Raw genomic sequence first — 14,252 nt, forward strand, 5'->3', positions numbered from 1 at the left:
ACAGCTTGAATGTAAAACAGGCATATAAAAATATTCCAGTATTCTGTGGCCAATGCCAACCTTGAATGATAAGCATTTTACTTGACGTTTCAAGTCATTGCCTGTTGCCTAGACATCTTTCTAGTCTCTCAGTTATTGGCCGTCCTTAGTCAGATTGTTCAAAGTGCTACCACTGATCCACTCACTGTCAATTTATAAACAAAATCAGATAATTCAGTGTAGTTATCTTTTAGTTATTTATTGTGATGTTCAAGCTGAACATGTATTAGAGAATTTCTGCTTTCAATTAAGAGGTTTGTGACTTACTCCGAACCAAGCAAACAAGCTTTGCATACACACATTAAAGAACAAGCTATATTATTTATATGACTATGTGAGAAATAGATATGCAGCATTTAGAGTTTTGTTGACGATCTTTTCCCAATTTTTGGTAAATGTTTGATATGCCGATACAGATTGTAGCCAATGTTAATTTTTCTTCAAGAACCATAACACTGGAATATAAAAGAATAGTATATAATATGTTTTTTTTCTGAGCTCTGAATAATTATTTGTATTGGGAAAGGTGGACACAAATTTTAAAGTCAATCTATCTATTTATTCAGTTTATTTTATTTTTTCCAACAGATTTGTTTTTCGCAAAAACCTGGTATTTTGCCAGGGGTGTGTACATTTTTGAGACCCACTGTAGATAGCATCCAATGGGTGGTATGGAGACCCTAATATGCTCCTCTTCGCTCACATTGATAAACTTTTAAAGAAGCTGAGGCTAAAATTAGGCTACTTTTTAAGAAACAAATCATGTTTTTCTTTTGATGTCAGGAAATGTCTTGTTGCTACTGTCTTTTTGACTCTTTCAGACTATGGTGACATTTTATATATGAAACCCTCACACAGTTCTCCTCATTTTTAAGATGCATCTTATCACGGAGCTCTAAGATTTATAACTGGATGCAGATATCTTACCAATCATTACACTTTGGTCCTTATCGAGCCATTGGCTAGAAGAAATTGGTCTCTGTCTCATGTCATGTTGTACACCCAACGTAAACAGGAAGTTGTGGATTACAAATTAAAGTTACTAGAAATTCTGATAAATAAAAAAATAAAGTATACATTTTAAAAAAGTGTCAGTTACATTTGTTACATAGCTATTGTTAAGGTTTCCAATAACTGTTATGTTGTTGAAAAACAGTTATTTCATAATGTCGAATATTTCCCAAATCTGTTTAAATGATAAATTGGAATTTTATAAAAATGTCAGTGTGAAATTGTGCTACTGAAATAAAGATTATTTCATTTTAAAGCATTTACACATTTACTGGGGGGGGGCAAGATCACATGCACTTTCCTTGAAGTAAATATAAATAGCAGATAAATCAAACCAATATATGTTCTATAATGTGTGAACGTTTCAAACAGATCTGTTTCTGCTGCACTACTCTCAAACAGCTTATATTAAAAAAGATCTGAAGTGCAGACTGAGCAAAGCTCAGCAAAAGGTGAAGAAATATGACACTTTCATACTTTGATAAGGAATGCATGATTTTGAACACAAAATAGAGTTAGCAATGTCACTGGTCTGCAAGCTCAGCACCAAGAGCCACTGATGCTGTGTTATTAGTGTGCAAGATGGAGTTAGTTCAGTCATCACCCAGTGTGAGGTGGCGGCTGTCTTTGCTCGTCTGGCTGCTCCTCCATTCCTCTCTCACTGCATTAACAGCAGGGAGTTGCCTCCCAAAGCCTGAAAAGACACACTCCATTAATTCTCCTGTAGGACCCAAACACAGCTCAGATGTGTGATGAAAAAAGGACAGAAAACGGAGATAAAACCCCCAACTCAGCTAAAATTTACTGCACAGTATTTTTTTTCTTTTTACATATTTTATATGTTTGTGTACAAGCACACAGAACTGAACATGTAAGCAACACAGATGTTTTTCTCTTGTGAGCGGAATTTTCAAAAGACCCAGAATTTTGTTTGGAATAATATTCTATACTGGCAAAATTCAACAGAAGCTGCAGCACTCAAGGCACATTACATTTATGAACATTTGAATTCAGGTGTTTTAACAAAATAAGTCTGAGATGATGAAGCTGATGGCTTATTTTGGGCTTTGACTTATGTTGCGATTTAACTTCTAATACTGACGGATAGCTTGACATCATCATCCGTAACTAAACATGTGCTTGTCACCCTTGCTGTTGAAGTATTACCAGCACACTTTTCAAACAAATGTAATTTGTTTTTACCGCACTCAATTTTGGCAACAACAGCTGTAATTTGTGCTCAGCAAAAAAATATTAGTTTCTGATATAAAATCAAACTGAAAATATTCTTCCAGTAATTCATATAAATAATTTTCTCTGTAAGTTTTGGACTTGTGTTGCCATTCAAGAATGCATTAATGACCAGAGAAGTGTGGGTATTGATTCATCCTCTTTCACATGAGGGACAGGAGAGCAATCAGCCTCTTCCTCATAACATACGGTGCATCAAAGTAATTGGCAGCGTCCAATTATCCTGTGATTCATGTTCAAGAGATCTGACAAGCCAAGTGAATCCAAACTTTTTTAATCAGGAAGCCTCAAATATGAATTACAAATCGGTTACTGAATAAAACCTGCCATTTAAAAAATTGTACAAAAACAACCTAGCTACAGTGCAGTGAAATTTCAACAGTTTTTACTTGTTTGTCACACTTAAATGTTTCATATATACAAACAAATATTAATATCAGACAAAGATAACCAGAATCTTAATCAGGTTTAAGTTGAGGCTTTGATAGGCCACACAAACCCTCTTCATTTAGCCTAACCCGCTTTGGATCATTGTCCTGCTCCATAACACAAGTGCTCTATCTTAAGGTCAAAAACTGATGGCTGGATGATTGCCTTAAGATTTTCTGGTGGCCTTTTTTATATCAGACCAGGTTGGGTTGGTTTCCTTTTTTCTCTGAATATATAAAATCATCATTTGAAAAAAAGATTTTTCTTCATTTACTCAAGTTTTTATTTATTTTTATTAATGAAAATTTTGACTATTGATCTAAAATACTAATACTCACCGGGTCCACAAAACTGTGGTTGGGCAAACTCCCGCGAAACCTCACGCACTCGGTAGAGGGTGTAGAGCTGGTCCAGTGTTCCATGGCCTGGACGAAAACCGGCTTGACTCTTCTCTCCTCTCCAATACTCTGGCATAGGCCTTAGCAGAGAGGCAGAGGATGCCTTCATGAGGACTACTATAACAAGGCACGTAATGTCACCCAGTACGTGAAGCCAGGGTCCCACCCTGGAGCCAGGGCTAGTGTCAGGACTTGTCGGTGAACGCCTGGTGGCCGGGTTACTGTTCATGGGACCTGGCAGGGCAAAGCCAAGACAACAGATGTGAGGCCATCCGCCTGTGGGCCCCTGCAGGGGGAACCATGAGGGACCAGTGCAAAGAGGATTGGGTAGCGGGCAAAGGTGGAGACCTCGGTGACCCAATCTCTGGTACCTAAACTGATGTGTTAAGTTAAAAAAAAAAAAAACTAATTTCGGTTCTCTCTGTACTTTTGGTTGTGTAAAGTCAAGGCTTAGAGGTGCCACAATTTTGTGCTTCTACGCTGTCCTCTTGCAAGATCAGTGAGCAAATTATTTTACTTTTTCATGGTTCACATGCACTTTTTATGAGCACGATGTGAATAAAATGTTTTTGAAATAGAATAAATAGTTTACAATGTTTTGTGGAAAGCTTTAGTTTATTTTGCTGAAAACTTGAAGCAATGCCCTACAGTTTTATGTTTTATTAAGAATGTGATTGAAATTGTTAATATTTAAACTATTGAGAGATGACTGAAGAACCATTTAAAACCAATGCCTATTACATTTTCACTACTTTATTTTCAATTGTAAACATGTTAACTGTTATAAGCAATGCCTTTACATGCTAACAAATTATGAAATGTAATTATTTGAAAACATAATGTGTTTTATGACACTGTCGTTGGGTCAGGTTTTTTTTTTTTTTTTAATATATATACGGTGGGTGGATTAATGACGAGCCAATCCCTCAGAGAAACCTGTCGACTTCTCTGTGCTGCATGACACAGTGTGGTAGGCCAGCTGCAACAAAAATTCCTTCCATATGATTTTACAATTGCAGTCCCCTTTCTGACACACACACATTCCCCTGGACTTTGTGATGTTTTGCTTGGAACTCTTAAGGACTTCTATGGAGTATACACATCTTCACACAAAGGAAGTGACTTAGTGTGGACAAGTTGGAACCATTCCACCAAATTAAGGTGTTGTTGCAAACAGCTGGTGAGGTCCATACAATGTTAAATTGATTTTGCCATTGCCATTGTCTTTTATTTTGAACTGAAACCTTATTTGTACAATTAGAAGGGTGCACCCAGGTAGTACTTGAAGGTAACCACTGTGATTGAGAAACAGGGATGTTTCTGAGAAACTACTGGTACCAAAGAGAAACTTGTATTTGAAACATTTGTATTTTATTTTCTACAATTTTCTTTAAGAAACAACTATATAAGGAGCAGTATCAAATGTATAAAATATTTCTGTCTGTATCACACATTGTTCAAATGCATGGTAACCTAGACTATTTAAAACCCCATCTGTGTTCTACGAAGGAAGTTACATCAAGTTACTTATTCTACAGCATAAATAAATGCATTAAATACAATACATTTTTTTCGGCTTTCCATCTTATAGTTCCACTGTTTATATGGTCCACTGGCATATTTACAATGCTTTTCAATACTAGTTAATAAACCAATGTAATATAGTGGGCAATGGAATTTGGATGGTCCTGCCCGGGGACACTACACATGATGAGCACAGCTGTCACACCCACCTATTTCGACACTGAGAAAATTGGAATAAATAACAAATGTCTAACATCAAGAACCCACATGAAAGATCAAGAAGCATGCTCAAACACTTTATAGGGTAAGGACACAGTGACAGGTCAAGCTTGAGACAGAGCATTCGGAAAGAATGTCTTCCAACCATGAAATGTCATCGCTGCCAATCATTAGGCAAATTTAAACTGGCATCAGACATTTTATAGGGTGGCTTCTGTCAGTTAGGACATTTCATTGTTGTTTTTTTCAAACAGAAGGCCCTTAATTCAAACAAATAAATACAAACCTATGTCTGGGAGTCTATAGTTTGATCCATTTGCTCAAGTTGGATGACCAAATTGTCCATTTCATTTCAGCCAGGCACCTGTTATGCCTCCATCTCAAGCCTGATTCTTTATTTGTTAAAAATAAAAAGTATTAGAAGGTGTTTTGTGATACATCTTAATGTTTGAACAGGTGCAATCTATACAAAATAAGACTAACTTAGGCATTCATAGATCTGCAGTGTACTCAAAAGTTTGTAAGTGCTTTGGATGTACTGTTGGAAAGAAATTGTAATAGCCGGATAAACAATTTAACTTCATGTTTTCTGCCCTGTAGGCTATGGAGTTATTTCTGCTTTTGCAGTTAAAGCAACACCTATTGTAAATAAGCAATTTCTCATTTACAGCAGGAGAGTCACAGAAATTATTTCTGGATCAGAAGCTCTTGATTACACATTGTTAATTGAGAATGTAAGTTTTCTTTTGTTTGCTCAAGTCAAATCAGTGTTTTATGTGTAGCATATTTACTGTGTAAACTCCAGCAGAAATCCCCAGATAAGGCCTCAAATAATCTTAAAACTATTGCCTCATTTTTAAACTTAAAATAGCATAAACAATGGATTTAGCTCTTAAAGAAACATGTAATGCCTTTTGTTCAGATAGTATGTCCTTTTACCTGTATTTTCATCTTTAGCATAATATGCTCTGGATTTCATTTTAGTTAATCAGTATGGGGGTGGAGGTTAGGGACACATATAGATTCACTTCCCAATGATGCCCTACACGGAGTTCATCTTACATATGAAATCCTACTGAAATGCACTGAATTTCTCAATTCTAATGTGCCAAAATGTAGGAAAGTCCAATGACTATAAATACTTTTGCTCTGCAAACAGTTAAAGCTGTTTTCTTCCTTATTTGGTTTGTTAACAAACAAGTGGGTAAAACAAAATTTAAAGGACAGTCAATTGCATATGTGAAAAGGAAAATATTTATGTCTATAATATGCTCACCTCTGTCCCAAAACGTTGAATTTTTTTGCAGCACATCATTTAGCTAAGATAAATGACAAACTATGAGCCAGAGGAGGAGAGGCTACATCAGCTCATGCTTGGGTGAGCATGTAGGGCATGGATGCACCACACGCCTTGAGGTGAGTGGAGCAGGGCTGTTTTTTTTTCTTCTCTTTTTTTTATATATATACACATCAAGCAAGCTTCACTGCTTCCTTGTGACACAACCCCTGCCTTAGCGAAGAATCAGGCCTTTCTTGAACTTAAAAAACACAATATAAATAAAAAGATAAATTGTTTGAAGTAAACATAAATATTCTGATGGGTTTTTTGTATATAAGATCAGTTTATGGAAGAATAATCTGGCAGTTCTGATTTAACATATTTGCAAAAATATCTATTTATTCATATTTTAGCTGTTTTGCTGTTTAGCACAGTGTTTTTCAAACCTGGTCTTCAAGGCATTCTGCCTTACATGTTTTAGATGTTTCCCTGCTTTAACACACCTGATTTCAGTTGATGGCTGGTTATCAGGCTTTTGCTGAACTGCAATCAAAGCGATGATGTTAAGGGTAGAGCCCATCTTACTCCTACTTTTAACTTTATGCCTACCTGATGGCCTTTCCTTGAAATGTAAGAGAAACAAAGGTTAAATATTACTGTTTTTTTCTAAAATAGTTATATTCCTTAAGCCTTTACATCTTATGATGTTAATAATATGTACTTCAATGTATTTTGTTGGGATTATATATGATAAACCAACACAAAGTAATTGTGGAGGAAAGAAAGGCTTTCACGGTTTTGTTGACAAATACAAATTTGGGTGGTGGGCAGGACCTTCTACTCTAATAAACATAAGTATAATCTAGTAACAAACAAGTGCTTTCAAAGTCAACTAAATACTAGGGTCAGCCTGCGTGTAATTTAATCTCAGTATAAATACAGCTGTTCTTTCAAGACCTCTGAGAGAACTTTAGGAACAAACAGTAAGCCCTAATGATGAAACAAGAAGCAGGGTTAGGCTATAAAACAGTATCAGGAACTTTAAAAATATCTTGAAGCACTTTTAAATCCATCATCTTAAAATGTAAAGAGCATGGCACAATTGCAAACCTACCAAGAGATGATCATCTACCTAAAGTGACAAAAGGGAGAATTAATTATTCAGAGAAACAGCCAAGAGACCAACAGTAACTTTGGAGGAGCTACAAAAGTCCACAGCTCAGGTGGGAAAACATTTTGATAGGACAACTACTAGTCATTCAATCTAAATATAGGCTTTATGGAAGAGTGGCAAGAAGAAAGCTGCCATTGAAAGATAGCCATTTGCAGTTTGCCACAAACCATGTAGAGGACATAGTAAGCAAAACACCGTGAGGTAGAATACAAACTCTGCACATAACCCTGAACACATTATTGTCAACATGGTGGTGGCAGCAATATACTGTCTTCAGCTGGGATAGGGAAGCTAGTAAGAGTTAATGGGGAAAATGGACTGTTATAAGTGTCAAAAGAGACTGGGGCAGAAGTTCACCTTCCAGCAAAAAGATGCACTAAAAACTGCCAGAGTTTAATGAAATTGTTTAAATTTAAACCTCCATTTGTTAGAATTACACGACAAAACTTGAAAATTACTCTCCCCATATTCTCACCATTCAATCTGACTGAGCTTGAGCTGTTATGCTAAATACTGTAGCTCTAAGAGAGATTTGCAAATATGTCAGTCTATAGATGTGCAAAGCTATTTGAGTCATATCCCAAAGATGTGCAGCTGTAAGTACTGACTGAGGGGGACTGAATATGTATGGAGACCCCACTATTCAGATTTTAACTTAAAAAAAACTGAAAACCATGTAAAGAGTGGTTCTCAAAGTTGGAGCCATGTATTCACTGTGGGACAACAAAGTAGCGGGTCTTTAGATATTTTCAAGAAAGCAAATAAATGTTAATGACTATTGGTAAAATGACAGTTATGGCTGTTTGTGCTCTTATTATTTAATTTGAATTATTAGCAGTGATTGAAAATGTCCACCTACAATAACTTGGGTTGCAAGTCTCTGTCTCTGTTATTTTATTGGTTTTGGAACCTATTTTTTAGGTGCCATCCATGAGGTGGTGTTTATGCAAATGGTCTGGGTTGTCATACGTACAAGGACAGTGGTGAATTTACACACTAAAAGAGATTTGGTTTACTCTGTAGTTGGGAATGTGACCTATCAAATCTTGTGATGGAAATGAGCAATCCAATCCTTATTCCTTGTATAAAATCTTTGGTGAGATTAGATTTATAATTTGAATATGAATAAGACTATCTGGGCTAATTATAACCCCTCATTCAGCTACCTCGTTTGCACAGAGCAATAGCAGCTGAAATAAACTGTCGAAAAGAAGAAAAACACAGATGATTGGAGGATGGGAGCAAGAAGAAAGATGAAAAGAAGGAAGAGATGGGAGGAGGAGAGAAATGATGAGGAAGAAGTCAAGAGATCAATCCCTAGTTTGGGATTATCTCTGCTCCGATAACATCCGCCACCCCACCCACTGCCATTAAGATCTGCTCCCTTTTAGGGTAAATAATTCATTCACCTCAACATGCACACTTAAACAACTATACAAAAAAGCACATTTACTCATACAGCATCCCTCCATCCAGTTTCAGCTGCTGGCCAAGTTTACACCTAGCTCTACGGTTACAGTCTTCAAATGCGATTAGTGCTTATCTGAAAAGAGACCAAACTACCGTCATCATTGAGTTCATCATCATATCCATATTCATGTCTTTTAAATCCCCTCTGGAGTAAAACTAAAAGGATTCAAGTACCTGAAAACAGTGAGCTCTTAGCGGCGGAGGAAGGATTGCAGATTTATCTATTGAGGTCAGAGTGCGGTATAAAACATTTTCGGGTGTTTTTTTCTCACAAAGAAGCATGGTTTGCAGAAAAAAGTGACAGTTCCGTTCAAACTGAAAATGATAAAAACAAATATATGTAACATTAGAAAACGTTTGTGCTTTATTAACTTAATATTAAACAAAATGTTCGCTTAAAGTTTACTTCAACGTAATCAGTGATATTGTGGTTTGTTTGGGCCATTTTGCCAAGTAGCATGTTGCTTCAAACATGTGCATACTGGTCCACATCAGTGTAATAGCATATGCAACAATGCCTCCTCTTCAGCATGACAAATGCTGGCTTTCAAGACATGTGCTGATAATTTTTTTTAGCTTGAAAGACACAGCATCCAATATATGAAATAAAAACAAATAATTTTTTCTACTTTCTACTATGTACCAGTCATCCAAAAATGAGTTTGACCTTGGAGGGCAGCAGTGCCTCTGCGTCTCGATTATGCATAATTTAAACCACCAATGTTTTAGCAAATGGCACATGTATTTTTGATAATGAAAATATCCAATTACTTGCTTTTTTAAGGTATTGTAGTTTATATGGTCACTTCCTATGGTTCTTATCCAGGTTTTTGACTAAAACGTGCGATCAGGCTTAATTTATACCACCAAGTGCGCTTGACCACAAAGCATAATTCACAATGTGAATGTCCAGCCACTAGGCTCAGATAGGGGTCTCTCCAGAGATCTGTGTGCAGCCTAGTTTTTTATCACAGAGTTTGGCTGTACTTGCCAGGAAGGACAATAACACTCCCAGTCAGAGGTTGGCACCAAACTGAATGAGCAGACCATGAGCAGCAGCAAAAAAGTAACAGCGAAGCTTGTTTTACAGAAATACAGTGGGGAGAAATTCATTATTTTTCCCAGTGTGTACAATGCAACAGCACATTATCTAGCCCTTAGAAGATATAATGAAAAGTGTGGATCTAAGAGAGGTATGTGGTTGTTTAGCTGAGCTATAAATTGTATAACTAGGAGCACGTGTTTGATTGTAAAGACCATGCAAGAATCAAGAACAAGGACTTTGAAAGCACCAATATAGATCCTGCATCTTAATTCAAAACTACTGGAGTGCTTATTTTAGTTTTTGTTGTTATTTATGTCTGTCTTATTTCCTTCCCTTCCCTTTTGTTTCATCGTGCTTATCCTGCTGAGCCTCATTCGGGATGGAGCCAAGCTCCAGTGCTGTCATCTCCATATAAGAAGACCACTTCATGTTAACTTCTATTCTTTGCCAGGTTGTCCATCTACTGTTAATGTAATTACACTTATGGTTTTCCAGTTCTCCTAGTATTTTTAATTATTGCTGGGTTAGGGTTAGGGTTAGGGTTAGGGTTAGGGTTACTTGGCTGACTGTGCGACAGCAGCTTTGTGTCTAGCCCGAGTTGTTTGTCATGTTCCTGATTTTCTCTTTGTCGCCTTCCTCCATGACCTCCAACTCACATAAGACAAATCCTCTGGTGGTCTCCTGCTAAAAACGATTTGCTTGAAATGCATCACTTTGAAAGTCACTATTGGTCTTCTGAAGGCCAATGGTGACAATTCATCCATTACTTTCCTGTCTTCTCTTTTTGTCAATGTTCACATGCTTGATCCCCTCTGATGATCTATAAACTTGAGGTCTCAACAGTAAACCTCTGAGACTAAATTGTTTTAAAACCAAAGTAAGTAAAGATACTCATTTCTTTGGTTTATCAATATACCCTTCCTCTTTGTTTCAACAGACTATGTTTCCTGGCAATCAGCTGAGTTCCTATATTTTACTGGTTTGTTTTTGTATTATTTATTACACCCTTATTAAACCTTTACAAGTTTTCTTAGCGTGTTGTGGTTGGTTGTCAACCTGAATTAGGTTAAATGATGTTTTTGGAAGAGTTTCCTTTATAACATAATTGTTTTCCCGATGATTTGAATTTTTGAGATGCTGAAATTTGAAGGAAAATAATATGATGCTTTGTTTCTGATCCAAAACCACAAAATGAAATATGTGGTGAACTCACAGCTTTCCCTTTTATATTTCTAGTCATCTTCCTTCGTCTTTCGTTGTATCTCTAATGCATTTTGTCTCTCCTATGCTGTGCCTGCCTATGTCGTGGCTTCAGGTCTTCTATACTACTGTAACGAACGTTTCCCATCATCAACCACATAGGCCTACCTTCAAAACCACGGCCTCAACGGTTTTTTACCGCTTCCACCTCCTTCTTTACTGTGTGAATGCGTCTGTGTGTGTGTAAAAGAGAACTGCGTGGAGCACACAGCTGCCGAAAAAGCATCTGAAACCCTGATAGCATCATCACACAGGAAAGAAGTAAGAGAGCTAGAGACACTAGCTTGTGCTGCTAAATTTGGCGGAAAGGGGAGAAGTGGGGTTGAGTGTTGCATATAATCTGTCTTATTGAGGAAAAGACAGATGTTCAGCGAGCATGGGAACCCATCAAACCTCTTCACTGTGGCTTTTTTGTTGAGGGCAGGATCGCAACGAGTCCTTATCCAAAGTCTATCACTACTAATTAGTAACGATGAGTGTATAGTGTGTGTAACTGAATATGCATACAAAGGTTTTATGGATGGAAGGGTGGATGGAAGACTCAGCTATGTAGACATGCATCCACTCCAAACCATTTGACACTAAAAATAACCTCTGGTGACATGTCTACCTTTTTTTTTTTTTTTTTTCCTTTTTGGAGATATTTCTATTTGTATTCAAAGTTCATGACTGAAGCAATGACAGATAACAGTTCTTTGATTATTGGTATTTCTGTAAAAAAAAACATACTTTTTGGTTTCAGTATTAATTTTAGGTTTAAATAAAATAGTATTCAAAAAGGCCACACCGCACCAGGAATCAACATGATACAGTCTGCAGCAAGTGATGTTTTCCAACTAAATCATATCTACAAACACTGCATATAGTTAAAAACAGGCTACATTACAAACAATAGTTGCATGCAATCTATTTTGCATTACCATGCAACAAAATTAATACCACTTCTGTTTTTTACATTTGCTAGGTAACAACTACCATGTATTTCACTGGGATTTTATGTAATAGAAAAACATATTGTAACATATGTGGAAGGAAACTGATACGTGGGTCACAAAAACTTTTACTAATAAAAGTCTAAGAAATCCCATGGTGTATATTTGTATGTATGCCCTCTAAGAATATAGTTTGTTGAGTCAACTTCCTTTTGGGTTATGTCTCCACCAACTTTACACCTCTACAGACTGAAATTTTGGTACATTCATGATCTGAGAAGCAGCCACGCTCAGACTCAGTCAGACTAGATAGCAAGGGCATGTGAACATCAATTTACAACTCATGTCACAGATTATAACTAGATTTATGATTGGACTATTAACACAAAATTATGATTCTATGTAAACTATTCCATTGTAGCTTTGGATGTATGTTTATGGTCTTTGTATTGCTGGAAGGTAAACCCTTGTTCCAGTCTCAAGTCTCTTTGAGGCCTCTAACAGGGTTCTTCCAGGATTGCTCTGAATTTAGCTCCTTCCATCTTCACACCAACTCTGACTATTTTCCTTGGCCCTATTAAAGAAAAGCATCCCCACACAATGATGCTCATATGCAATGTTAGTTTTTCCCTACATATATAATTTTGCTTAAAGGTCAAAAGGTCAAGTTTTGGTTTCATCTGACCAGAGTGACTTTACCCACATGTTTGCTATGTCATCTAGATGGCTTAAAAGAAGAAAATGCAAATAACACTTCTAAATGACTTTCTTTCAACAATACCGTTCTTTGTTTTACCATTCCATAGAGGATAGATTTGTGGAGTGCACCACCAATAGGTATTTTCTGAACAGATGCTCCCACCTGAGCTGTGGATCTCTGCAGCCCCTCCATGGGCCTCTTAGCGAGTTTTTTTTATTAATGCTCTCCTTGCTCGGTTTGTTAGTTTACATGCACGCCATGTTGATATTAGATTTGTGTGATTCTCTACAATTTCAGATTAAGGATTAAAGAGTAGTTCAAGCTTTGCAAGTTGTTTTATAATCTAACATAGCTTTAAACATCCACTCAGGTTTATCCTAGACCTATATTTGTATGTTCCTTGTTCTTCACGATGCTGTTTGTTCAATAATGTTCCCTAACAAACCACTGTGGTCTTTGTAGAACAGCTGTTTTCATATTGAAATTAAATAACACACAGGTGGGATTCTAATTACTTGCATTTTGACATTTGTTTTAGGGAAAGTAGTGTAATGGGGTGAATACTTATATACAGCACATTTGTGCACTGCTTTAAGTTGGTATATCATAAAAAATCTAATTGAAAATCATAAAAATTTGTTTTGGTTTTGGTTTTCACATGACAAAATGTGAACACATTCAAGGGCTATGAATACATGCCATACACTATATTTTCTTATTTATTCATCAAACTAGGAGGGTCCAAACAGTTCAAGGTTCTTTCAGTCCAGTTCTAAAGAGTCCCTTAAAATTATGAATAAAGAAAAGCATCTGAACATTGACTTTATTAAGTTTTGCCTCTATAAAGAGAAAGTTCCTTTATCCTAACTTTTCAGTAATTATTCCCAAGGCAAGAGATGCATATCTTCTCATAATCTGGTTTACCAATCATCTAATCTAATGTGCTGTGAGTGAACTTTGTTCACACCCCACATGTTCTATCCTTGTCCTCTCTGCAATAACCCCCCTTACCCTTCTCTCTGACTCCACTCCTTTCATCACTCCACATCCGCAGGGGAGATGTAAAGCTTTTGGAGTAAATCAAGGCTCTCTCCTTCATAAACGCCTGTGCAATTAACTGAGCTCTTTCTCCCTCTGATTTACGGCGACCATGTTGGGGACTGGAGTCAGTCACAGGCCCTCTGGGTTTCAAAAGAAAAGACTCGTTGGCTAACTTCCCTCACACTCTTTCTAAAACACACACTCGTGCGCACACACACATTCACATTCGGAACCGCAAAACTTGCTTGCACATACGCAGACTCATTCACATCTGCTGCTCTGAAAAGAAAATGATGAGTGAAAAGAACAAAAAGTGCAATGAGTGAAACAATGTGGCCTAATGACAGAGGAGTTGATGACTAGAAGCTGCTGCTTTAATTCATCTGACACTGTTTCTCAAAACAAAAAACAAATATCTATGTGAAATATAAGCTAAATCTATCTGCAACATTTATGTAACATGAAATACATCTTCTAAAG

At 36.7% G+C, this 14,252-nt stretch overlaps 2 long non-coding RNA genes across 4 annotated transcripts; one reads left to right on the forward strand and one right to left on the reverse strand.

Annotated features, from left to right (window-relative positions):
- Positions 1-413: 413 nt before the first annotated feature.
- LOC124873547 lies at positions 414-3,169 on the reverse strand. Of its 2 annotated transcripts, none has more exons than XR_007039570.1 (2): positions 3,069-3,169; positions 414-1,744 (listed from the first exon to the last, which is right to left on the reverse strand). It is a non-coding gene; the product is annotated as an uncharacterized LOC124873547 (long non-coding RNA). The 2 variants fall into 2 exon arrangements; XR_007039571.1 differs by lacking the exon at positions 414-1,744 and adding an exon at positions 2,791-2,956 and having other exon boundaries at positions 3,069-3,144.
- Positions 3,170-6,178: 3,009 nt separating this feature from the next.
- On the forward strand, positions 6,179-9,633 carry LOC124873546. 2 transcript variants are annotated; one of them, XR_007039568.1, is made up of 3 exons: positions 6,179-6,287; positions 8,504-8,716; positions 8,801-9,633. It is a non-coding gene; the product is annotated as an uncharacterized LOC124873546 (long non-coding RNA). The 2 variants fall into 2 exon arrangements; XR_007039569.1 differs by having other exon boundaries at positions 8,504-8,812.
- The last annotated feature ends 4,619 nt before the right edge of the window (positions 9,634-14,252 follow it).

The sequence above is a fragment of the Girardinichthys multiradiatus genome, chromosome 9 (genome assembly GCF_021462225.1).
Source record: "Girardinichthys multiradiatus isolate DD_20200921_A chromosome 9, DD_fGirMul_XY1, whole genome shotgun sequence".
In the NCBI taxonomy this organism is placed as follows: Eukaryota; Metazoa; Chordata; class Actinopteri; order Cyprinodontiformes; family Goodeidae; genus Girardinichthys; species Girardinichthys multiradiatus.